This window comes from Pleuronectes platessa, chromosome 9, assembly GCF_947347685.1.
Source record: "Pleuronectes platessa chromosome 9, fPlePla1.1, whole genome shotgun sequence".
In the NCBI taxonomy this organism is placed as follows: domain Eukaryota; kingdom Metazoa; phylum Chordata; class Actinopteri; order Pleuronectiformes; family Pleuronectidae; genus Pleuronectes; species Pleuronectes platessa.
In genome coordinates, this window is record NC_070634.1 from 9,485,507 (window position 1) to 9,511,014 (window position 25,508).

General features: G+C 42.5%; 1 long non-coding RNA gene across 1 annotated transcript; it reads right to left on the minus strand.

The window, feature by feature from the left end:
• Positions 1-15,209: 15,209 nt before the first annotated feature.
• Positions 15,210-24,185, minus strand: LOC128447944 (uncharacterized). Its single transcript, XR_008339683.1, has 3 exons — positions 24,127-24,185; positions 16,492-16,561; positions 15,210-15,877 (listed from the first exon to the last, which is right to left on the minus strand). It is a non-coding gene; the product is annotated as an uncharacterized LOC128447944 (long non-coding RNA).
• Positions 24,186-25,508: the final 1,323 nt, after the last annotated feature.

Sequence of the window (25,508 nt, forward strand, 5' to 3'; positions counted from 1 at the left end):
CATCTGAAAACACAGATTTTGTAGATACCTGTGGGTTTGTGTGTTTCCCTTTCATCTGTCTACCACACTCTGAGTAATATCTACAAGCCTACGTACGTGCTTTATACAAATGTCACATGTCATCCATGAGCCGCCGCCTACCTGTACACACTGACACATGCTCTGCCACGGTGCATGTATTCTGCGATTGATTGTGTGCAACTCACACTGCATATTATCATCACACATGCTTTTCTGTGACCTCCTCCTCCCACCTACACCTTTACTAAGTTGTCTGTCCCCAATGAGGATGACATTCACAGGTGTCTTCATACTGGCTTTGCATATCTTCACTCCTCTGGATCAGTGTCAGCCCAAACTGAAAGTATTTTTCTTAATGTATTATACTCCAGTCTAGTATACAATGTAAATGCTTAGCAATCACAAAACATTGTACTACCAACACTGTGTAGTAAAACACTGTAGAGGGATATTTGCCAGAAAATGTTGCTCAGGCAGAAAGAAAAGCAGGTTTGTTGATTTACATATTTTCTCTTCTATCACTTCTCTCTCTCCTCTGTTTCACTGCTCCTTCAGCCATGCTGCTCTGTGTTGGGGCCCCCTTCAAAAACATTACAGGAGAGTCTGTCTGCATTACCCTGACTTAACTCAATGCCTAAACTGTCTGAATGTGTGTGTGCGTGTGTGTGTGTGTGTGTGTGTGTGTGTGTGTGTGTGTGTCCAGCTGTTGCTGTCTATCCACTGAAGGCTCTAACTTTAACCTATTTTATGGGCAGATATGATCTGAAGATATTTTAAAATTCTGCCCACACACACACACACCCTTGCCAAGTTCACCTATCTTTGTGACATAGTGCATTGCCTATCCAACCGTACCTAACTTTAACCTAAATCTAATTCTAACCCGAACCAAGTCATAACCCTCAAACTGGGACTTTGTGAAAAATTGATTGAGAGAAAAGAGTGAACTTACATGAGTGAGCTTACCCCCTAACACACACACAGACACACACACACGTGTCTGTTTAGACTGACACATGGATTGTATTAATATCCAGGTGTGTGTGTGTGCTCAGAAGGTCTAGTTCAAGACAAAAATCTGGTCCATGTCCTTTCTTGACCTCACACAAGCACACACACAGACACACACATACACACACACACACTCACACACACACACACACACACACACAACTGTGCACACACACGCGCACACACAAACACAGGCTAAAGGCCTGTGGGCAGTTGGTGTTTTTGCAGCACTTAGCAGCCCAGTATTCTCTTACCACAATAACATCCAATCACCTGCCAGCTCCAGACCCCTGACCTCTGCTACAGAACTGGGGATACAGGGGTATTGAGCGCATACCAGTGTGGGGTAGGGTGGTCCGCAAGCCACAGAGTTGAAAGGCTTAGGTTTGCCTCCAGGCAGAGAGACCTCAACAAAGGCTGTAACCTCACTGCAAACATGAGTGATTAGAGGTAGAGAGAGAGAGAGAGAGAGAGAGAGAGAGAGAGAGAGAGAGAGAGAGAGAGAGAGAGAGAGAGAGAGTTAGCTGTTCATCAATACACTACATTAGGTGCATACATGGATGAGTGTCTTTTCATTACATTTGTGGACAGATGAACCTCCCTGTGGGATTTCCCCTCCCTTCACTCCACCATCTCTGCAGTTTGTTCTGCTGATCATCTTCCCATCTCACCCTTCGTCTCCCCTGATCTGAAACACACCAAACCTACATATCATACCATCTATCCTCTCCCGCTCCTCCGCTTCTCCTCTCAAGCTGCTCTCAGACATGCACTGAATTTATAACATTTGTTTTTATTAATCCGTTTGTGAGAATGCAAATGTCCAATAAACCTGTCTCTACTCCTCTCTGTCCTATCTCTAGATTCCATCCCTTTATTTCACTCCATCCTGCAGCCATTTAAAACAATAAGCTATAACTGGATGATAGCCAATTTATGAGATTGGATTTGTACTGTAAACAGTTACCATGAAATCAGCGTTTTTATTAAATTACTGATATACCCAAGGGCATGCACATGCACACGCACACACACGCACACACACACAAACACACACACACGCACGCATATACACACGCACACACGCACACAAGCATATACACACACACAGACGCACGCACACAAACTCACATATTCACACACACACACCTGCATTCAGGCCTTGGTTTTATAACAGTTTCCCAAAGAACAGCATTGGTTAGCAGGCACGTACTGTAAATTCATTAGGCACTAAACAGCACTGGATAACAGTGTGCGTGAGTGTGTGTGTGTGTGTGTTTGTATCCATCTTCTCCTTTGAACGTACATAAAGACACACAGCCCTGTTTAGCAATACTGATGCTTTATTAAAGACAAAGACACATTTCACTATGTACATTTCTTCCAACCAGCATTTAGGCCGAACCACTATTTTCTTTCATACACAGGAGAATGTAAGGATGTAGCAAGCAGCACTGTAAAAGTGTGAGGAGGAAAGTCATCACTTACTGTTTCCAGTCACTCAGCAGAAAAAGGCTTAACCTGAACTCCTCTATAAATTCAGGAGTAGCGAGCCAAGCGCGATGGCTGGAATTGAGAGGAAAATGTTCCCATTGTCCGTGAGTCATGAACAGTTTTATTGTGGGTTCATCTACGGACTGAATGTGCTGCTACTGTCCTGGCTCTGTCAGTGTGTGCAGTTAAACTGGGAGAGTCAAGATTAATCGAAGGAAAGAAATATTAAAACACAGTACAGTACAGTATGTGCTGAGTAGCCCATTGTACATGATTCTTTTCTCTGTTTGCTGAAGTGTCCCAGTCTTTCTTTGACCTGTCAGCATTTAAAATGATTTGCTGTTATTAAGTGCACGTATGTATTCTGCATGTGCCGTGTATGTGTTGTTACAGGAAATACAAGGGAACATGATGAAACATTTAATAAGGAGAGTTGAAGGTGAAAGATCCTCATCTGTTTGATGGGTACAGTGGAGTGAGTGTACATGTGTGTAGCGTGGTAAGGAGGGAGGGCTGGGGGAGATCGGATTGTCACCCCGGAGCAGCAGCTGTCTGTCTGAAGGCCACACACCCCCCCCCCCCCCCCCCCACCCCCCCCTGGCTCCATGTCCCCAGCCCGACGTGTCAGAGGGGCTAACGGGGGCTAACAGGATATAAGTGAGGGATTAAGCACCTGGACATCACACAGAGCGGTCAGCCCGCCTTGACATGAGATGGATGTCACCACCTCGATAAGTGATGCAGGGGGCGGAGAGCAGAGAGCAACAAGAAGAGGAGAAACTACAGGCTGGGAAAGAGGTAAGATACAGTAAGTGAGGTTAATGTCTCAGCCAGGGGAGGGCAGCGTGTTATACCTCTGTTATACCTAAATTAGCGGATATATGCAGGTTTTTAAAACACAGGTAAACCAGCTAAATTATCACTTTCTTGTCAATGTTCACCGTGGTGTCATGTTTCCATCACTCCGATAAAAACCTGTGTATACTGCAGAGTAATTTGACCCGGGAGTGAATGCAAATCGTATCCATTCCCATGGAAAACAACAGCGAGATGAGGAGAGGAGAAGAGAGGAGAGGACATGAGGGGAAAAGAGGAGAGAAGAGAAGAGAAGAGAGGAGAGGTAGAGGAGACCCCCCCCCCCCCCCCCCCCCTCTCCTTACTGGCAGCAGGGAGCCATATCAAGCTGAGGGTCACAACTCTGCGGTCAAGTTCAACAGCCTGAGGTTCAGCACTGTCGCTCACCAGAGTTACAGCTGCTGCAGCTCTTTCAGTCTGTCTGTCCTTCCACTTCTCCACTGACCTGTCTGCTTGCGTAATTGTCCTGAATGAGATTATCCACAACTTTAAATAACAGCCTTTCCTGACAATTTGTAAACTTCTTTCAATTTCGTTCACTTAGCTCAAAACCTTTCTGAATTGACAGATAAAGACTGAGGGTGCAAGTAGAATCTGAACTTGTAACTTTGTGAACCTGCTTCCTCCACTCTTTTCTTTCAACACTTGTAGGGGGGGAGGGGGGGGGGGGAGTTCTGCAACGTTGCATCTGATGATACATTCACTCTCACTTCACACCATGATGGGCGACTGTGTTGAGGTAAACAAGGGTCCCGGGTCACTTTTCATTTGAACCACCTGCATTTCCCCTGTCTCTATGATGACTGCCAACAAATGTGGTTGTATCAAGACTTTAGTTTCAGCCACGCAGTAGTGCTTTGAGCTAAATACTAATTAATATATTAAGAATATCTTAGTTGACAATAGTGGCATGCTCATATACAGTACATTCACAGTACAACTGAAGCTGATGGAAATTTCACTTAATTCTACATGTACTTCATCTTTAATACAATTCTAATCACAACATTTTACCTGATGAAGATGATACTTAATGAAAAGTCAAAATATCTGTCAATCCACTGAATATAACAGGAGTTAAAAAAGACAATCCTGCTGGATTAACCTGCATAAAGGTCGGGAGATCAGCAAAGCTGCTAAGATTCATCCTCTGGGAACCATGAGAGTTCATTGCAATCAATCCAATAGCTGGTTAAGATTATTTCACACTGCACCAAAGTGGAGGACCAAAGGCAAGCAATATTGTTAGTGAAAACTAAAATGAGATACTGTCACTTACTTTGGGTTTTTGATGGGAGAAAACGACAATAAAAGTACAAGCGTTACAAATAACAACACAGTTCAGCCATGTTGAACGGATACATGTTTATATTGTTTAAAAATTGAAGGGATGTTGATGTAAATTAATCACAAATTAGTATGAAGGTGTGTATACATGGATGGGTGTTTGTGTGCATTAGTCAACTCTTGCCTTTCCGCCTGTTCTGACAAACTGCCAAGCCAGAACAAACCAGGTGAACTGCAGCATCAACATTATTTATAGTCTTGTTATTGGTATGTCACTGCTGAGTTGCTCAATATTAATAGCCGATGTTTCCCTTCGTGGCTGCGTGCGAGAGAGCAGCAGGAATGGAATGAATATGTCTCAGTCAAATGTAAAAATACAAATCAATAAAAGGACCTTTTCTATGGACGACACAGTTAGGTAGGTGAGAGTCAGAGCGGAGAGAGATTAGATGCAGATTGGCCTCTCGGTTAAAAAGGGGAAGGAAAAAAATGCAGCTCTTTGAGCAATGCTCTTCAACCTGAGTTGAACCTTCTGGAGTGAAGGTGAAAGCAGATCTGAGACCTCCTTTCGGTATCGGAGTCTGGTGACAGAATGTTTGCTTTGTTGTTAGGTCAACGCTGTCTATAGGCACGGTGTATTCAAACCAATACAGAAACTCTGTGTGTGTATAAGAGTGTGCACCAGTCTGGAGAAGAATATAAGGACAACTGTCCCTATCGGCAGCAACAAGCATGCAGACGTGTGGGTGGCCATTGGATTTCTCCCTTTCATACGCTCATACTCGCTCTCCTCTCGTGGCCTTTATCTATAAGGTCAGCTTCTCTCCTCTCGGGCCTGCCTTCGTGGCAGCGGAGGAGAGGACACGCCTCTGTAAATGTTTACAGTATGAGAGTTTGTAAAAGATGCGACTTGAGAGCGATAAACACAAAACATCTGGACACAGACCCAACATCTGCTGCGTAGAGGGAGGTGGATGGAGCGAGCAAGGCCACAGGAGAAACACTTAAGGGAAGAGAAAGAGAGAAGAGAAAATGAGAACAAAGAGGGAAGAGGAGGAAAATGGTGGGAACAGAGAACTGGAGCTTGCAAAAATTCAAGCGATGCTACTCTCCTGACAGTGAAATAGAACCACTTTTCTCGAAATGGCTTCTTAAAAATTGCCCCTCTCCCTTAGTCCATCTGTTTCTTCCGCTTCCTTTGCATGGACAAACAGCAGAAGAGCTTGGGAGTCCAGCACCCAGTTCAAGGGTGGGCCCAGCAGAGGAGAGAAAACAAAGCCAACTAGGAGCAGATGTTCAAAAAGACACACACACACTGACACAGACACTTGGAGCAAATTTGATGACTTAGAACTGAGACCATGGCCACACCCCTGCTGTACACACACACAAAAACACACATACACACACACACACACACACACACACACACACACACACACACACCCACACACACACACACACACACAAGCTTACACTAATTTAAAAAAGAGAAGTTAGAGAACAGAGATGCAGACGCATCCTCCTCGCGAAAAAGGAAACTGCGAATTTGCAGAAACCTCACTATTCTTCAGGTAGCTTTTCCGTTTTTTTGAGCCCTTCCCCAAATCCCTGAACATGTGTGAGCGTGTGCGTGTTTTATTCTGATCTATAATCATCAGAGGAAACAGCTGCACGGGACTGTGTGGGTTGAAAGGGGCAGGGTTTGCAGATAACCTCTAACATCTCAGACAGGAAGCTTGGAGAGAACCTCAGGAAATTGCTCTCAGGACCCATGTGCAAAACAGAGCATGCATGTACAGCAGCGAAGAAAATAAACACCGCGTTCAGGTGCACGAGCACAATGACAGGAGTGTATGCATCAGGGCCTTTCCTCAGGTCATGCGGTGCGTGTTAAAAAAGAATGGTGCACTTTGACAAGTTTGTGCACTTGGAAAAATGACAAACCAGCCGCATAATAAGGTGGTGTGTTTTTTAATATGTGTTAATGTAAGACCTGAACAGCTTTTGCAACACCTTGACAAACAAGGTCGTCAATCAATCTGTCACCAGGCCATCAAACTATTTTCTCTGTGTGTTCCCAAACTCTTGAGTGATTCTCAATAAAAACTCCACCTCGGGCGAGAGGCGGAAAAACTGGCAGCGTGCCGCCTTTATTTCAGAGCCTCATGCACGGAGAGAGGAAGCAGCCCGGGTAGTTTCATTGTGAGTCCTTCCTGCCGCTCTTGAAATGCAGAGCCTATGCTCCACTGAGGCCTGTTCTTGTGTCGGGGTTTTGTTTACATCAGTCATCAATGGCACATGTCCGACACGGCACCGTCATAGCTGGAAAGTAGGAGTACATTGGCAGAACGGCGTCAAAAACTGGCACGCGGCCACGAAATGCCCCTGTGACAGTTAATAGTCCAAACGGGCTAGGCTCCTTGGTAGCAGTCTATTCCTCACATGCTTTGTGTTCTTCATGTGCAACATCTAAATGTCACTGTCAACATATAATCAATCAAATTGGATTCCAGCACTGGTGCACTCTCTGCTGCTGGCTACAAAATAAAGAGACTGCTCTATGTGACACAGAGGCTCTTTTGAATCTGTGAATTTCATGATCTGGTGCAGATCAGAGAGATCCCACCGTCTCTCAGGCTACACTGGTTTCAGTTCTCTGCTCTGCAAAACCACAAATACACACAAGCCTCCTCGAGCAACCACGTCGTCTCGCAGACGCACACGCACACGCACAATAGAGGGCGAGCGCACGTCAAGAGCAAACAGTGGAATCCTACTCTCTGATCACGTCAAGCGCCCACTGCTACCGGGCAGGGCTCCCATACAGACAGAGACAGCAGGGCGTTTGTGATGAGCTGAATGAAAGTGTGCGAGTGTCTGACGGCTCCTACATCGACTGACAGTGACGTCCGTCCGCTCTCTCCACCTCCATCCGTCTCTCGACTTCTCCATCCCACGCACTGCACGAAACGGATAGAGCACAATGGGTTAGATATCGGCAGAGTACAGCTGAAATTCACCACATCTATATGAAAATAAAAAGGAAAAGAAATAACAAACAGGGAGTCATTCAGTTCCAATATAATCACTCCCAGACCCAGAGGAATAAGACCCAGCTGTGTTATCATTGGTGTCTCTACCCAGCCTGTCAAAGACTCAAACGCAGCAACACACACACACACACACACACACACACACACACACACACACACACACACACACATGCACGATGTATAATTACTGCCAGTTTGCCCACTCGTTTATCGCCATTACGCCAAAACGACTTCCTCCACTGTCCACTTGAATGCGCATCAGTCTAGAAATGCCATTTAGATGTATGGGCTTGACAGACCAGACCTAATTTAGCAATTAAAGTGAATTTATCAATCAGGTGCATTTGACTTATCACTCGCTTTAATTTGTTCACAAATAGGAGCAGAGGAGTCCTGACACCAATGAATCTCACATTTGTCACCTGCACCTGTAACCTCTGACATTCACCTCAGGCGGTTCACTGTGGGACAGAAAAGATCTGACAGATAGGGGGAAGATTTCAAGAATGTGTAAGTCAGTATAATTAAAAACTAAATAGTCTTTAATTGAGCATTTATTTATTTTTTGTGAAAACTTAAAGCAATATTTCGACATCGTGGGAGATACGAGTTTTCACTGGTAGAGAGGTAGATGAGAACATAGAAAGCATTGTCGTGTCTCTTGGGTCATTAAGCAGCTTAACCTCACATACAATATTAACATATAAATAACTGACACTAAGAATTACTGAATGAGACCTTCATATCTACATCCGTCTTCTGATACAACATATTCAATTTGTTGTACAGGAGTTACATGCTGTTTTTATCTGGTTTCACGTGGGCATGGATTGCGATCAGTCCATCCAGCCCCCCCACCCATCCATCCATCCATTCATTCATCCACCCAGCTTACCCTCTGAAGGTCGTAGGGAGAGCTGAACCCAATCCCAGCTGTCATTGAGCAAGAGGCGTTGTACACCCTCAACAGGTCACCAGTGTATCACAGGGACAACATACAGAGACAAACAACCATTCACATTCACACCAATTAACCCCAGTCAGCTTTGGACTGCGGGAGGTAGCAGGTGTACCTGGAAAAACCCACGCAAACACAGGGAGAACATGTAAACTCAACCCAGAAACATCCTGACAGGAACAGGGTTCAAACTGCAAACTTCTTGCTGGGCTACGAACACATAGGGGAGAGGGTAATGTGGGACATTTTTTATATTTGCTCCCCTCTAGGCGAGCTAAAATTATATATCAGTAAAATTTACACATTTCCCATTAATTCAGGATGTTTTCTAGGAATGGAAATGATCAGAATGTCTTCAGGACACAGGGCAGTGAAAATATGATTGTTTTAAAAACAGTGGTCTTGTGTCTCACTTTACCCCAGCTACGGGGTAAAGTGGTCCACTTACTTTTTCCACTTTAAAACTACCATAACAACACATGTTGTGATACTTAAAATCCCGACAGCTAGATTGACAACCACTAATATCGGACTAGTAACAGAATCATGGGGATTGGTCATTAAGCACATTTATGATTATTATGATTCATGTGATCTCTATTTCACACCCTAGCTTACCGGCACATTGTTTCTCTGTCCAATTGGCAGGAACAGGGATATTGTTTTTCTCTGCGTATTCAAATGCCAGTTCACGGCACTTAACTGGAGCAAGGCCATGGAACTGGTCAGCTAGTTGTTTCCAGTGTTGTGCATGAACGAACGCAAAAGAACGCGTTCATTGAACACGTTCAGTTTTGTGAGAACGATGAACTGAACGCACCTCAATGACAAATAATGAATTTGAGCTGTGAACATGTTCATATTTCAGCGTCCTCACTTATAGACGACAGGAAACTTCTCTCTTTATGTGTAACTTTATTAAAGTCCAGCGAACACGACACACTTCTTGTCGTAACTCCGACACTCCTGTCATCCATTACTGTGTTCTTCACTCCCCTTCCTCATTCACCCTTGACATGCCAATTCATCAGCCAATGAGAGCCTGTCATGCCAGGTAACTCTCCAGCCATTGGTCTAGAACTGTCACTTGCCCCACCCCGACTGGTTCACTGACCCTCTGGAAATCCCAATACTTATTGACATGGTGTGGTTAGCTGAACATAAGTCATAACAAACACTTAGCAGTCAAACAGAACATAAACCTACTACCAGTCCGTTACAATATTATCTGAGGTCTAGCTAAAACGTTACGGAATGTTTTCCTTCTCCTGAGGAGAGACGCTGTCTAAATCGAATGCTTGCACTATGTCGTTGCTCAGTGCCCGTGAAATGTCCGCGATGTAGCCTAAAGCCTGAAACATGCTTCTGCGTTTTCACGGGCCCGTAAGCGCAAGAGCCCTTCCGGGTCCCTTACGTGCTTATGTATCCCTCCTTACGTGCTGACGGGCGTCGCCCCCCTTTTCTAAAATTTACGGCAAAGCTCCGCAAGCTCACTCAGCCCGCAAGGCTGTGATTGGTCTGCTCTACATCCCTTCTGGAGCTGCATTTCCGGTTTCATGCCCCATAATACAGGCAGAAACAACGGGAGATTTAGAAGAATGAATATGGACCAAATAGAAGAGCGTTTGGCAGAAGAGATCCGAAAGTATGTCCACTTGTATAACCCGTCACTGACTGGCGTATTTGTCCGCCTGAAAAAGGCTACAAGGAGCCGCAGTAGCTATGTAAATAAACAATCGATGAAGAAGAAAGAAGGCGTCTCTCAGGTCGTCTTCGACAAAAAACATTACTCCGCCTAGTGTTCTGGCGCGGAATTGCTTTGTAAGACGCGCAACGGTTGGGGAAGCATAAATGACAACGAGTCTTGCGCCACAGCGGCGTGAAAAGACGCAGACGCAGTCGCAGAAGCATGTTTCAGGCTTGACTTCGCACTACGTTACCCATGATGCACACACACATGCACACCAAACAAGCAATGTATTCCAAGTGTTTTCTTCTCTGGCCAGTGTCTCGGCTCCGAGCCGTAGTCTGGAGCTCGGCTCACGGGTTATCTTGGCTCGCTGTCCGGACCGCTCCGTGAAGAAGGAGGAGGAGATGTTTCTTTACTTGGAATGCGGCCACTTTATTTCTCGGATATACAGCAGGAGCAACAATCGCATCACCTCTAGGTGCTCCGTCACTTCTCGTTATTCACACACTTTTAGCGTCTTTTCCCACAATACCCAGGTGCACTACGTCACACAATACAAACTTTCCTTAAAGGGCCAGGCCATACCTGCAACACAACAGCTCTCGGTCTCATATTCAGATGGCAAGAGAAAGCAGAGAGGGATTTTTACACACTGTCTGATAAAGATTCCGACAGTAAAGGCAAGGGGTAGTGATGGATGAGGTTTTCTTTAACAAGTTAAGTCTTTCATTCTAACTTTCCACCTTAAAACTATGAAATGAACTGAACTATGAACTCGTTCAGAGTTTAAATGGTGAACTATGAACGTGAACTATTCATGTTTACTTGTATGAACTGAATTTTGAACTAGTTCGTGAGAGGTGTGAACTTGCACAACACTGGTTGTTTCAAGTGTTTGGCAAGCTCCTCCTCCATCGCATCTGTGAATATTCTCTTTACCTCAGCTACTGCACCCCAGGCTACTGATTTTACTTTGCCTTTCTCTTTTTCTTTATGAATCTTTTGAGAGTTGTCTTATCAATATTTCTATCCCTTCCAGCTTTTCTTAAGGACTACTTTCCTTGCATGACCTCAGCGGCTGCACCGGTGTATCGTTTCTTGGCATGATGGCTTTTCTACAATGTTTATGACATTAAAAATAAAACATATATAATGTAATATAACACTAACATATGTTTAAGACTAAACTTAACTTGTGCTTCTCGGTGGGGTAAAGTGAGACACTGTCCCACTTTACCCCACAGCATTTGTCCCACTTTACCCCGAAGCCTCAATTTTAGAAAAACAACATCTCTTATCAATTCAGGCTAATCTTCAGCTAGCATCAATCACATGGTTTTATATGTTGGAAGTTCACCAACATGTATGATATAAGTTTTTCTACCTGATTGAATTTGTTTTGACACAACAGTTGATAAAGTTCAAAACAAGAAAATTTACTTTTGCATGCAAAAAACACATTTTTGTGAAAAAACATACTTTCCACAGCACAAGCACCAACTTCTCCTTCATGGCAAGGGGGGAATGGGAGGGGCTTGAAAACACAATAGTCACATGACCACAAATGCGTTCCTTTGCCTAGATACAGGGGGTGTTTCACATCACCCGATGTCCCACATTAACCCGCTTTCCACTAACACAGCAAATGAAGCTCATTCAGGGTGCTTATCTCTAGTTATAACGTTAGTTATAACTAGAGTTTTCCAGTTCCTCCCCTTCTATTTGTTTTGTGTGATATGACTGATATTGCAGCATAACCGATAAAATGTTGTATCCTTGAGGTCCATCATGTTACATACATTTTCCTCCTCATAGCACATTAGTAAAACTGATTATTTTGAACATTTTTAAACTTACATTGTTTAAATCCACGTTCACCCTGCTAGCAGTCTGCATCTTGTCTACCTTTGCTGGTGCATTGCTGCATTCCTTGGCATGTTACTGCCACCGCAAGATCGTCGAAACAGTGAAACCCTCGGGAGGAATGTGTACAGCGTCACACCTGTGCTTGTATGTGTGTCTTCAGTCAATACGCACAGGATATAACCAAAACCGTGACCTACTCAAAAGAAACCCTGGTCCATGGTGATACTAGTGGTAGAAATGATCCCAAGGTTACCTATGATTACTGAGCTTTGCTAGTGGGTGGAATTTGTTAGCCCTAGACAGAGCCAGTGTTTCCTCTGTCTTCCTATGTCAACTCTTTTAATCTAAGCTCAAATTCCAAAAAACATCATGAAATCAGCTCATATTGACAATAAATGTTAGATAATTGAACATGACAACTGCCAACAACAAACTGACAAATGAAACAATACATCAAATGATACACACACTGTTGAAAGTCTTGTCTTTGTGCAGAACAGAACAACGGTTTAAGAATGCTTCTTTTGTACATGTCCTTTGCAACCAGGCAGAATAGCGGGCCGTGCAGAACCACTGAGGCAGCTGCTACCCAAGATTTACATGGTTGTTGACCTGGATTCAAAGACACAGAAACAAAGAGAGGGGAACAGACACTTGTATGGACATGCATTATTAAAGACAATGCAAAAATACATGACAACACCTGTGAGAGAGGAAGCAGTACTTCAGGACAGTGAGGTAGTCGTGCTGCATGTTGACCTCAGGTAGCCTGAGTGGCTTCTTGGAACAACTTCATACTTGTCTGTCAACCAAAGATATCTCATTGTCTTGAGTGGAAACAGAGCTGTCATTGTGTTATCTCAATATGAGAGTTTCTAATAATAGTAATAGCATTGATAGTTAGTTTTGGTAAAATTTAAATTAGTATGAAAATAAGTATTGGGTTTGTTTGTACTTGTCATATTTTGTTTTGTTATTCTTTCTTTAGTTTCCATGTTCATCATGACATGTCAATGGAATAGAATAGAATTATCAATCCAAATTTACTGATAAAAAAAAAAACGGCTTAACAGACTACCAAAGAAAACCGGACAACAACAGCTCAACAGTGTGGTTCTAAAATATAAAAGTTCTATGAATTTTCTGAATAGAGATTTTGATTATGAGCTCTAATATTGTAACCAGCCAAAGTGGACTTACCTCAAGCAACAAGATTGTTTTATTCTCCACAAGTCTGCATGATGTCCCCTGTGTTTTAAGAATAATGACTTTATGCTGTCAGGGAGAAGTAATACAATACCCACAATCCTCAGGTCTAAATGCGATGTTTTGAATAGAATTCTTTCATGCTCAGGATTCATCTTGTAACTGGGAAGCCTTCTTCCAGCATTCAACTTTTTTTCACATAGATAATTTGTAATGTCAATTGAGAAAATAATTGGGAAATTTACTTTCTGAATCAGGGACATCCTTAGAGTGTAGTTATAAGGTTATAAAAAAAGAAGAATAGGCTTGAGGCTGTGTAGGACGTGTCCATATTTAAATGCACTTCACCACAGTTTCTACAGCTGCTTCTAATCTCAGTGACACAGGTAGGAGATCAAAGCGTTGCTCAAGGATGCTTTGTGTTAGGGTGTAGCAAGTGTAAACCCTCTGACTTTTCATGGTGGCCTGACTCTTCACTGTTTCACCTTTCAACTGCACAATGACATGCAAAACGGTTTGGGGAAGTGTCTGAAGAATCCCACAAAGCCACTGGGATCTGAGGAAGTGCACATCAACATCCCAGAGAGGTTATTCATCAGGGTCTGCATACCTAATTCAAACATACAAATATATCTGGGCCCTCTCGCCAGACCACCTGACCTTCGACGCCATCATAATGGTCTGCCTGACAGAGCCAAAACACACAGCCTGAGCAGTCCCATGGGCCAATCTGTGTTTTCTCAAATACGAACACACACACGCACGCATGTGCACAGGGTTATACAAACACACGCATACATGCACACTTAGGCATGTGCACAAACACAGTCCCATTTTGTGATAAGAGCGGAGGCCCTTAACCTTCTGAGATAGAGGCAGACAGGATTGCTGCGCCACACTCAATCACTGAGAGTGTGTGTGTGTGTGTGTGTTTGTGTGTGTGTGTGAGTGGGTGTGTTTGTTTGTGAAGCACACGAACAGCATGTACATCTATGTGCATGCGCTGGAATCAGTTTCGGCTGAGACAAAAAAAAAATCGATTCCACTCTGTCAAACCAGTCTGACTGCACACACACACACGCACACACACACACACACACACACACACACACACACACACACACACACACACACACACACACACACACACACACACACACACACACACACACACACACACACACACACACACACACACACACACACACACACACACACACACACACACACACACGTACAAGTAAGTGTGCTGAAGTAGAGAGGTGATGTGGGAGAGATTTCTCACGGCCAGAGTGCCCTGAGCTACACTGAGTAAATACAGATTAATGATTGGCTGGAAGTGCATTCCCCAGAGTTACCACAGAAGTGACTGAAGTGGTCACCTCAATTCAAATGATGTAAAAACACACACATACTATAGATCACTATCTCTTCTGAGAACTCTGTAAGAAAGCTGTAAATACAAAATGAACACTCCAACTGCACACGCTGATTATTCAGAGACACATGGGTTTAAGTTAGCTCCGAGTAGTGCCTCCTACTGATTTCAGTGCATATGAAGGTCACTTAAACTATAACACATATAAAACACAGTGGACACACTAAATTATAAGAATCTGAGACATTCGATAGAAGCACGGATATTAAAAGAGAATAATCTGTATATGAGGATGAGCTGAATGCCTCATAGAGCTCCTGGTTTCTATCAGAATTCATCCTGCAGGACTGAACCCTACAACAGCAGCACCGCTCCCTGCATCGCGCCAACATCTCAAACTGATCCACGAGTCCCCAGTGTGTGTGTGCCAGCTTGCAGGTAAACCTTTCTGCAGCCACATTTTTCTGGCACAACCTGTATATCACTTTTTTTGGGATTTGACACTAATGTAATTGTTCACCTTTCAACAGGATTTACCAGCGTGAGATTCAGATAAGGCACGAACAGGAAGGAAGTTTGTAGAGTTCAGGTTTCTGATGAGGCTGTGTCACAGGCAGTGGCCGTACAGGTATCCACGTTCATTTGTAATCTTGGGAAATGGGATGCAGGTGCCAACAATACAATTGGATATTAAACATTTTATTGACAGATTTAAACCTTTACACACAAATTATGCGTAAACTAACATTCTGACAGAAAACCACAATTCCTGGTGACAAGAAGACAGCTGCGGGGGTCAGCCCTACAGGGTGGAGAGGAGAATGAGCTGCTAGCAGCTAGAAGCTTATGGTCAAATTCCAACACTGTTTCAATAAAAAAATACTTTGAGAGTTCACTATGAAGATGCAAAAGTGTTTGCTGTGTGGACGTGACAACGTTTGCAAACCCAACATGACAAAACTTCAGAGTCCACAAAAGCGCCTGACACCGGTCCCACCTCTGGCAGTAACCGTGAATTCATAGCTTATTCCAAAACACCCTCCGGCCTGAAATACCTGAAATACAGAGACAGCAGCGTATGAAAGATTTACATTCAACAGTATAATGCAACATGCCGATCGGAGCAGCCCTGAAGACAGAAAGTCAATCTCTCCATATTCCTCCTGCACTCGGCAAAGTTCAAGCTGCATGCAGAGTTTATGTCATGTTAACTCTAATGTCTATGAACATTATGGTGTAGAAGTTAATTTCATACTTATAATAAATCAATACACTGGATTTCAGGATAGTCAGGATATCCGCAAATGTCCTTGTTTTTAGCCGGGTTGTTTTGAACGAGCAAATGTATCTCATCTGCATCCGCTCATCAAGTAACTTTGATTTGCAAAAATACTAACCAAATTATATTCAATTTACCCAAGTAAAGAAAGTGTCTGTTAAATTCGTTTGTATAAATGAAGTTCTCATTATGCAAAATGCTCCATTCAAGATAAACTATGGTTATAATAATGGTTGAATATTACTGATTAATTAACATGTACGCAGCCTTTGTCAATTTTGCAGACAGTGGACAGAATTTGAGTTACTACCGAAACTCTTGGATAGTTTACCTCACTGGTCAATGTTATGTTATATCAAATCAGAATGTATTTGTATTGCCCATACTTACACATCACAGTTTGCCTCATAGATTTTAACAATCTTGATGAATGATCTTAATCGGCACAATTACTAACTTCCTGTCAAATAAAGAAAAAAAAATGTTGGCACATTTTATGTTTGTATGAAAGAGCTCATTACTTAATGTAAGAATAAATGCACTTTATTGTATGGATGAATTAATAATGAGAATTGCTGCTGTAATTGCATCTGCTTCTGGTTTATGTATTTCAGATTGCACTGACGCCAGGACAGGGTCAACAGTTTACCTGATCCTGAATGTGTCGTGTCTGTTACTATCGAGTCGTATCATGTGAACAGAGTTTATACAGATGAACAGGGGAGTGGCAGGTACAGTTGTAGGAGGTTTAGGCTCATTAGAGTTACGTTTAGACAGTAACAATGACAAAGCAGTCGGCGCTCCAGATCTGCATCAGTGCCCAGTTACAGTGTGTGCTCCTGCTGCTAGACAGAACCACTTGTCCCGACTGCTGTTCTCAAGTGCATTTAACCAGGAGACAAAGAGACCATTTATCTGGAGGGAGGCAGAGAAGTAGAGGAGAGACAGAGGGTGGGACAGAGAGAGGGAGGGAGGGAGGGAGGGAGGGAGGGAGGGAGGGAGAGAGAGAGGGGGTTGGGCGTTGGATTGAGAAGAAGGGAAGGAGGAGAGAAAGAAGTTTCCAAAACAGCAGATCCTGGAATGTTGGTGGACGGTGCTACATAGCTACAAATATTTGTTACTTGGTCGGCATGGCAACTGGAAAGCCAGCACGTTTATTTGCAAATCCACAAGATGATACCGGAGAGTGAGGGAGAGGAGACACCCTGAGCAGGGGAGAGAAGACTGTCACACAGGACACACATTATTATAAAAAAAATGAGATATTTCAGCTAAACTGTAAAAGATGAAGAATCACATGAGAGTGAAAGAAAAAAAAAACATTATATATGTTAACTCATCTGAAGTGACTTTCAACACTGAGGCTTCAGTACAGGTAATGGTGGTGTCTGAGTTTCATTGTTGACACTTAACATTGTGAAATGGTGGTATACGTGCCATCACAACCACACAACCACACAAATACACAAACAGAGAGAGAGAGAGTATAAGAGAGAGAGAGAGAGAGAGAGAGAGAGAGAGAGAGAGAGAGAGAGAGAGAGAGAGAGAAGAGAGAGAGAGAGAGAGAGAGAGAGAGAGACTGGGGTAATACTGGAAAACAGAACAAACTGCTGTCACTGAACTAAGTACTCCTGCTTCCTCCCTTCAGCCTCACCCAGCCAATCACTAAATAAGCACACACACACACACACACACACACACACACACACACACACACACATTGTTGAGGTCTCTGGTGTCAACATGTACTTTGTACAGTAATGTGTTCCAATTAAGGAAAATAATCTATGACATTGTGTCCTGCTAAGTCAGAGCAGTATTTTCCTATATCTGGAATCCATGGTCTCCATGGCAACTTACCAAGGAAACAAAGGCACGAAAAGAAAACATGAACAACATTTCTAAATGTTTCTGACTAAGAGATGGCTTCTGATTTAACTTTAACCTTTACTTAGTTCCAGTTGTGTTGCTATGGTTACAGGGCATTTTGACATATTTAAGACTCCCATGAACACTGACCATAGAAGTCTGTGTAACTTTACAAGAGGAAATAACTCATTCTTGTTCTCCTAATAAAAAAAAGGAGTAAAAATACTAATACAAAAACAAATACAGTCACAGGGTATCACTAAGTAATAATACTAAGTGCTTACTCAGTCTGATATACCACCAGCATACGGTTGCTTTATTTGGCCAATTTTTGTTAGATATTGTTGTGAAAGTAACATAACATGGTCTGAAAACTGACTTTATTATTCCTCTCTTTAGTTACTGTTTAAACATTTACCAATGATCTGCAACTGCCATTTATGGCCACACTGGCTGCTCTTCAGCAAAGTGACAGCTCGCTGTGCGGAGCTCGAAACAGTGATCTGATCTGAGCCATGTGTGCGGTGTCCTGGTATATCATTATAATCGACACGTGTAAGCCCATCAGAAAAATTGTGTTTTCCATGGTGGTGGTACAGTGGTATGAAATGCAAGACAACAGTCTGAGCGCCCCCCTGCCCTACAACCATAATACCACTCACTATTGATATGTGATCAGGTTTCACAGTCGCCTCAGAGGAGGGAGGTGAGGATGATCTGTGTGTGAGAAGAGAAGAGAAGAGAAGAGACTGATTTTCTTTTTGCACTTTCAGATGTCTCTTGTTTCATAGGACTGCATTTTGCCAGATCAAGTTCACTTATACTTATTAAATATCCAATAATGCCTGAATATAATTTAAGACAAATATTCACTGCTCTCTCTCTCTCTCTCTCTCTCTCTCTCTCTCTCTCTCTCTCTCTCTGTGTGTGTGTATGTGTGACAAGCCCATATATATTTCAGTAAGTGCAATAGAACAAACTTCCATTGTTCCTTCTTGTGATCTCTCAGCTCGAGACTGAAACTGCTGCTCAACATAAAACAATTGCTCAGTCCTGTCACTCTCTCCCTCTCTCCCTCCCTCTTCTCTTTACTTTTTATTGCCTCTGAAAAGCCAGGCTAGAATAACCGGCAAGTCCAAACTCACACTGACAACCTCCCCACTCACACTTAAATACACAACGAAAACACAAACACACAAATGCCTCCCGACACAAACTGCAACAAAAACATACACACACATACACACACACACACATGGTAAGGTCCTCCCAAACTTGCAGTGGTAAATGGAGTGGAACAGGTTAGCATTGCCGCCATATAGTGTCCCACCTGTACAAACACAGTGCTCGATCATGGCTAAACAGACACACACACAGATGCACACACACACACACACACACACACACACACACACACACACACACACACACACACACACACACAAATAGTCCTCCATCTGGACTGAGGCACTGGTGGGTTTTAATAGCTATCGATCATTCTCCCTGGTGACACACTCACACACTCCCCTCCCTGTTACAGGCTGAACAGAGCCAGCTGAAGACTTGTACACACACACACACACACACACACACACACATACATACACATACACACACACACACACACACACACACACACACACACACACACGTACAAGTCCTAAGCAGTGTCAAAAAGGCCATTTACTTTGCCTGCCTGTGTAAGCGTGTGTTTGTGCTTCTGTGCGTTCTAAGTGTGTGTGTGTGTGCATGTGTGTGTGTGTGTGTGTGTCACTCTGCCTTTCGTTTTAGATGAGGTTATTTAATTTACATAATGAGACACAGACTCACTCTAGTAGATTATATTACTCTGAGACAACAAATAAAACACATGCAGACATGCACCCCCCATAAGTATACAAGCCCCAGTCTGTAACCCTTTAAAGGGATAGTTCACCAAGAAATGAAAATGCACTCATTATCTACTCACCACTATGCCAGTGGAGGGGTGGGTGAAGTCTTTGAGGTCTTAGGGGTACATTTTATTGCATAAGAATCCAATACAATTGAAGTCAATGGTAAGCCATTCTTCAGACGTAATAAAACAGCAGAAAAAAACATAACATGCCTCCATACTGCTGGTGTGGTGTCATCAAAGTGTCAGCAAGCCCTGACATTCACATTCGACTCGAAACAAGGTCATTTACATTGTGTTTTAGGCCTAAATGTCCATAAGAAGTGTCTAACCTAGCGGACGATAGCATTTTTGAAGTTCCCTGAATGCATCTTGTCAGAAGATATCAGTGGACATTCAGCTCAAGTTAAAGTATCTCTGTAACTCAAGTTGTTATTTTTCTCCCATATCCATGATGATAAAAAAGGCATCTGCTGCCTAAAGGTGAAATCAACGAACTTGCAGTGTGCCCACCCCTGCCCAGTGATGTCATCGTGCACTTGTCCTGGTGAGTTACGATGAGCTGAAAGGGTCAAAATGAGAGAGAATGCCGATTGATTTTCCGTGTGATTCTGACCAGTATATCAACGGTTTGATTAGTCCTGGTGGTTAGTGACGATTCATTATCAAAGCTAATAAAGTCTTTGTCGCTCAGGGTGCCAGAGAGGCTGCTGGGAAAGATAGTTAATTTTATGGGCAAATTAATTAAAACACCGCCTGGAAAGAGCCTGTCGGGCATCAAACACTCGTTCCACGCTCGGTGAAGGGCGTAACAATGAGACATCACTCAGGGAGATTCAATGTGTGTGTATGTGTGTGTGTCAGTATGTGTGACTAATAACCAATCACAATGATGCCTGCCTTTACCATGTTGTAAATCCTGAAAGGAAAGTGAGACATTTGTCATTAACCGTGTCTTTGCTTTTTAATTATTAAAATGGCTAGCAATGACATAGATATATAAAGATGATTTAAAAAATATGTTATTGGGGATAATAAAGGACAAAGAGGATAACAATGGGAGGAAAAATATGTCGACCAATTCACTGTTTTCCACAAACTGTTTGAAAATTCATAGAATATATATATATATGTTTTTTTCTGGGAGACTAAATCCAGCTGCAGTCTACTTATGTATTAGTTAATAATGTATTTACATAAGAATACATATGTTTACTGTAATAGAACTTATAATAAACAAATAATATTGGATATTGTTTTGGTTTGTTTATTCAAACTACATTTTAGTGTGCATTACTTAAAAATGTTAGGGCTATCTATTTCTTCAGATTTTGCTCTACTTATACAGGCTTACAGTGTAGTTACACATTTAAATAATAGTTTTAGCAAAAATGTTTAATGATATGCATTAGACCTAATTGTAAACATTTGTCCACGATATTTAGCTATAACAATCATTGTTATATTCATTACATTTAGCCGTTTAGTCATGTATTTTGCCATCAGACATCATATGTTCATGGCTTCTTTTTTATCTATTCCCTGCATGCCCGCAATTTTTCACATCCTCTTAATCGCAAATTGTGGTGTTTATGTGTAATACCTGACTCAAGATTTGAGTATAGGAATCATGAGTTGTGATTCATCAATATTTTTTGCACGTACACGATTGGGGTTTCCTTCTTAATATCAGTGCACACTGTATGTGCTGTTTGCCCCTAAAACACCCACAGATATATAGACTTACAGGAAGGACAGACCCAGACACACATACACACACACACACACACACACACACACACACAGTTTAGTGTATAATCTTACTACAGGCCAGTCAAAAACACAATACACTCAACAGGGAACTTTTTTCCTTCACCTCACAGCTGAAAAAACATTGTTCCCTAAGGCTTTGACCATTGTGAGCGAACACTGTCTCAAAGGCTTTCAAAGTCTGTCTGCCTGTCTCTCACTCACCCTGCAAACCGCAATGAGTGTTGAATTTGACAGAGAGATGTTTCACTGACTTTCCATGATTGTCCATTGTACTGTGCAGTGCTGTGGTCAATGCACTGGTTGAACTTTTAACGATACCAACACAAAAACTGAGATTTTACTGAAAAGAGCTGCTGAAACAATACAACTGAGCCACAGCCTGTTCCCATCACAGGGGAAATCCTGCTGCCTGGACGAACACTGATACGAGTAAGATGAGAGGGAGAGGCGCGGGAGAGAGAAAGAGAACAGAGGAGGAGGAGAGAGATAAGAGTAAGGCAAAAGTGTGTGGGGGGAAGAAATGGAGGGCATTTGGTATTTTCCAGTCAAGGGGGCAAATAGTAGAGGTGTAACGTCAGGATGAAGGGAGTGAAAGAGGTCAAAACCAGGAGAGAAGGAGAGGGCGGATTATGATTTAAAAAGTCTTAATAGAGATGCAGGGGCGGACTAGAGGAAAGGCCAAGGACTCGACAACTCAGAAGGCCCCTATATACCATTTCAGGTCAGGATGCAGCTGAGCAGGAACACAGGGCTTTGAAAAATACAACTACAGAGGAAGAAATGTGAAGGGTTGACTCACCACCACTGGGAAGCTAGCAAAGATTAATTTAGAGCAAACACAGTTACAGGCCAACTCCAACCTGGTCTGAAGTCAATTGCACTGCACTTTCATTTTAAGGGGGCATTAGCAAGATAATAATAAGGTAGATGCACAACGAGAGATGGTCTGTTCAAATCCATTCACTTGTGCACGGGCACAAGCAGATCAGTGTCCTCTGCAGAGACGTGTCCGTTCTTACCACCTGGGAAACATGGCCTCATAGTCCCACTCCACCCAGGAACGAGAGCACCAGGGCCCTTATAGGGGATGGGAGATGCCACTGTGTAGTTTACTGCACGCTACACACCCATTATTAATGATGAGATTAAGTACAACTCTCAAAGAAAAGGGTGCAGCAGTTGTTCTTCTGCTGTTAAACTTGCCAAAGTTGTTTTGAACACACCCTTAATGCTCTCACACCATGTGCTTTAAACCATATGATTGGATCATTAAAGTAGAGCCCTAAGTCGTGGCACAAGTAAACAGACTGGTATTAGTAGTTGCATGTAATTTGTTATTTGCATAATATTGACCATATTCTGAACAAAAACTCATTCAGTTTCCAAAGGACAGCATAACCCGTATCATTACTGATCATGGAGCCTCCATCAATGCAAAGGAGTGAATTAATATGAATGCCTCTATCCTGCTGTCGTTTTTTTTCTTTTCACAGTTCTCAAACTTCCCTTCCAAAAGTCCTGAAAGTCAATAATTACATAAGGACACCTCGTCACTAGTTAGTTCCATTAATGTCTGAATGGGTGAAAGTCAGATGTTTGATTAAAAATATGTAAATCAGTTATGTGAGACAAAAACCTGCATAATTCCATATTAGAATTCAACTGTCGGTGGCTACGTCATTTCTCCAGGCTGTTACTAATTGCCCTTTCTCCTCCTGGGTCCAATCCTCCATGCTACAAAATGTAAGGACAATACTGAATTAGTTCGGTCTGTGACCACAAGTGAGCATATGTCCAGGCTCTGGACCAAGGCAGCAGCAGGATATTCCAGCCTCATGTTAAATAGTCACTTAAACAGCAGGGCTCCTCCATGTTAATCTTCCCAAACATTCCTGCACAGAAAATGACTTTGGCAAACGACCACGCTGTGGTTACCCCTTTAGAACTTTACGCATGGCAACCAGGGAAGAAAAGCAGACCCAATTCATACATTGCTCCAGCCATATTGAAACATTTAAGGGTTCTGTGTGTAACACAATTTAAAATTGCTGTATATAAAACTGAATTTACTAAGGTCTGTCTTTTGCCATGGGATTTGACTCTGAAAAGAGCTTTAATGCAAATGAGATAACAACTTTAAATGACATCATATGTTTTGCCTTAAATTTGTCCATCTATCTGAGACAATGGGTGAAGTCATAAACAAGGATCCCTGCTGTTGGGTGGTGGGCACTGGACCACCTACTTATGATTCTTTTATGGACTTTAATTCAGCAGTAAAGCGACATAAATAGATGAATGAGGCAAAGTGGATAAATATTTCAGAATGTGCCGGTGAAACACTGAGTGTAAACAAGAAACTAACCAACATGTCCTAATTCTGCTTCCTCTCATTTCATCTCCAGGGCGATTGTTATAAAACCACCAAAATGAAGGACACTTAAAGAAACTGTGAGAGTAAGTGTATCTGTGCATTGTATAAGACTCACCTTGACATGTCCCTCCATTGTGCTTGAACATAAAGCAAAGCATTTTTTCTCAAGCACCTAAATCAAAAAAGGAAATTGCAGGAGATCAGTTAAGTTCACCTATTAGATCAGATTATATACGATTCTATTGATTGCCACAGTTTGCCGAATACAACAGTAGATAAAGGCAACATTAGCGGCCATAAAAAGTGAGACTGTGGTGGTTTTTTATGATCCGCTTGATCCTGCTTAGGTGCCGCTCTGAGACAGCCAGCGCCAGGGGGCTGATTTACTCGTCACACAAGAGGGACATATTTAGACGTGGCGCGCAGGAGATAGTGGGCAGTAAAGCTGGCAGGGCAGAGGGTGACCTAGACAGTGGGAGTGTGGACGGCTGGAGGGGAACCCGCGAGACACACCAGTTAACCTCCTGCCATTAAACCAGACATGATTTCTGACCAGGGGCCAGGGGACAATGGACTGCACTACACTAATTACACCCCCTGACATGGATAATAGGAAATGTACTTGCTCTTTATGAGGACGAACAGACAGTCTGTGGATCTATCATGGACAATTTGTAGTTGGGGCAATAATAAAAGGTCCTAAATGTAGCTTTTTGCAGATGTGTGGTCTTTACAGTAGTAAAAGGCCCTATTAAATCTGTCTCCTGACAACTGAATTAACGTTCAGATTGGTTTAAATCTGAAGGGAAGACTGTTACCAGAACACAAAACATATACGTTCGACTTGACTCTGGTCTTCAGTCAAATAACGGAGCTTTAGTACAAGTCCTGATGAATATGCCTGTTTGTGTAAACCTGCACAGGTGTCAAATCGGAGCTCCCTCACTTTTCTGTGTATGTGTGCTGTAAGGCAATTCATCATGGACCACCAACCAGAGACCACCATGGTATCCCAGACCGAGAAGCAAAATGTGGGAGAAAACAAGAAGAGTTTCCACTGTGGGCGCTCATACACATGGAAAATTATAGAATATAGGCTTTCATGTAAGAGTTTTCATTCACTTCCTCCCTTGTGCTACACTTTCTCCAATTTAAATGCACAGACATTAGAGTTCACATTTAGAATAGAACAGAAAAATTATTTTTGTTTTTGTCACTGTTAAATGTCTCTGTCTGTTTCCTAAAGTATTGTCTTAACACAGTTTGTCCCAAGAGTGTTATTGGCATTACTGTACAGAAGAGACTGTAATTATCGTTTACAACCCTGTTACATGGCGGTTATAAACCCAGATCATTTTGTAAAACATTGTCTTAACACAATAAGTCAAAAGTTTGTCTATTGTATTCTCTTCATTATTTTATTTACTATAAATATTTCTAAATATACATGTATACATGACAAAAAACAATAATTAGATTTTCTTAACTATAAAGAAG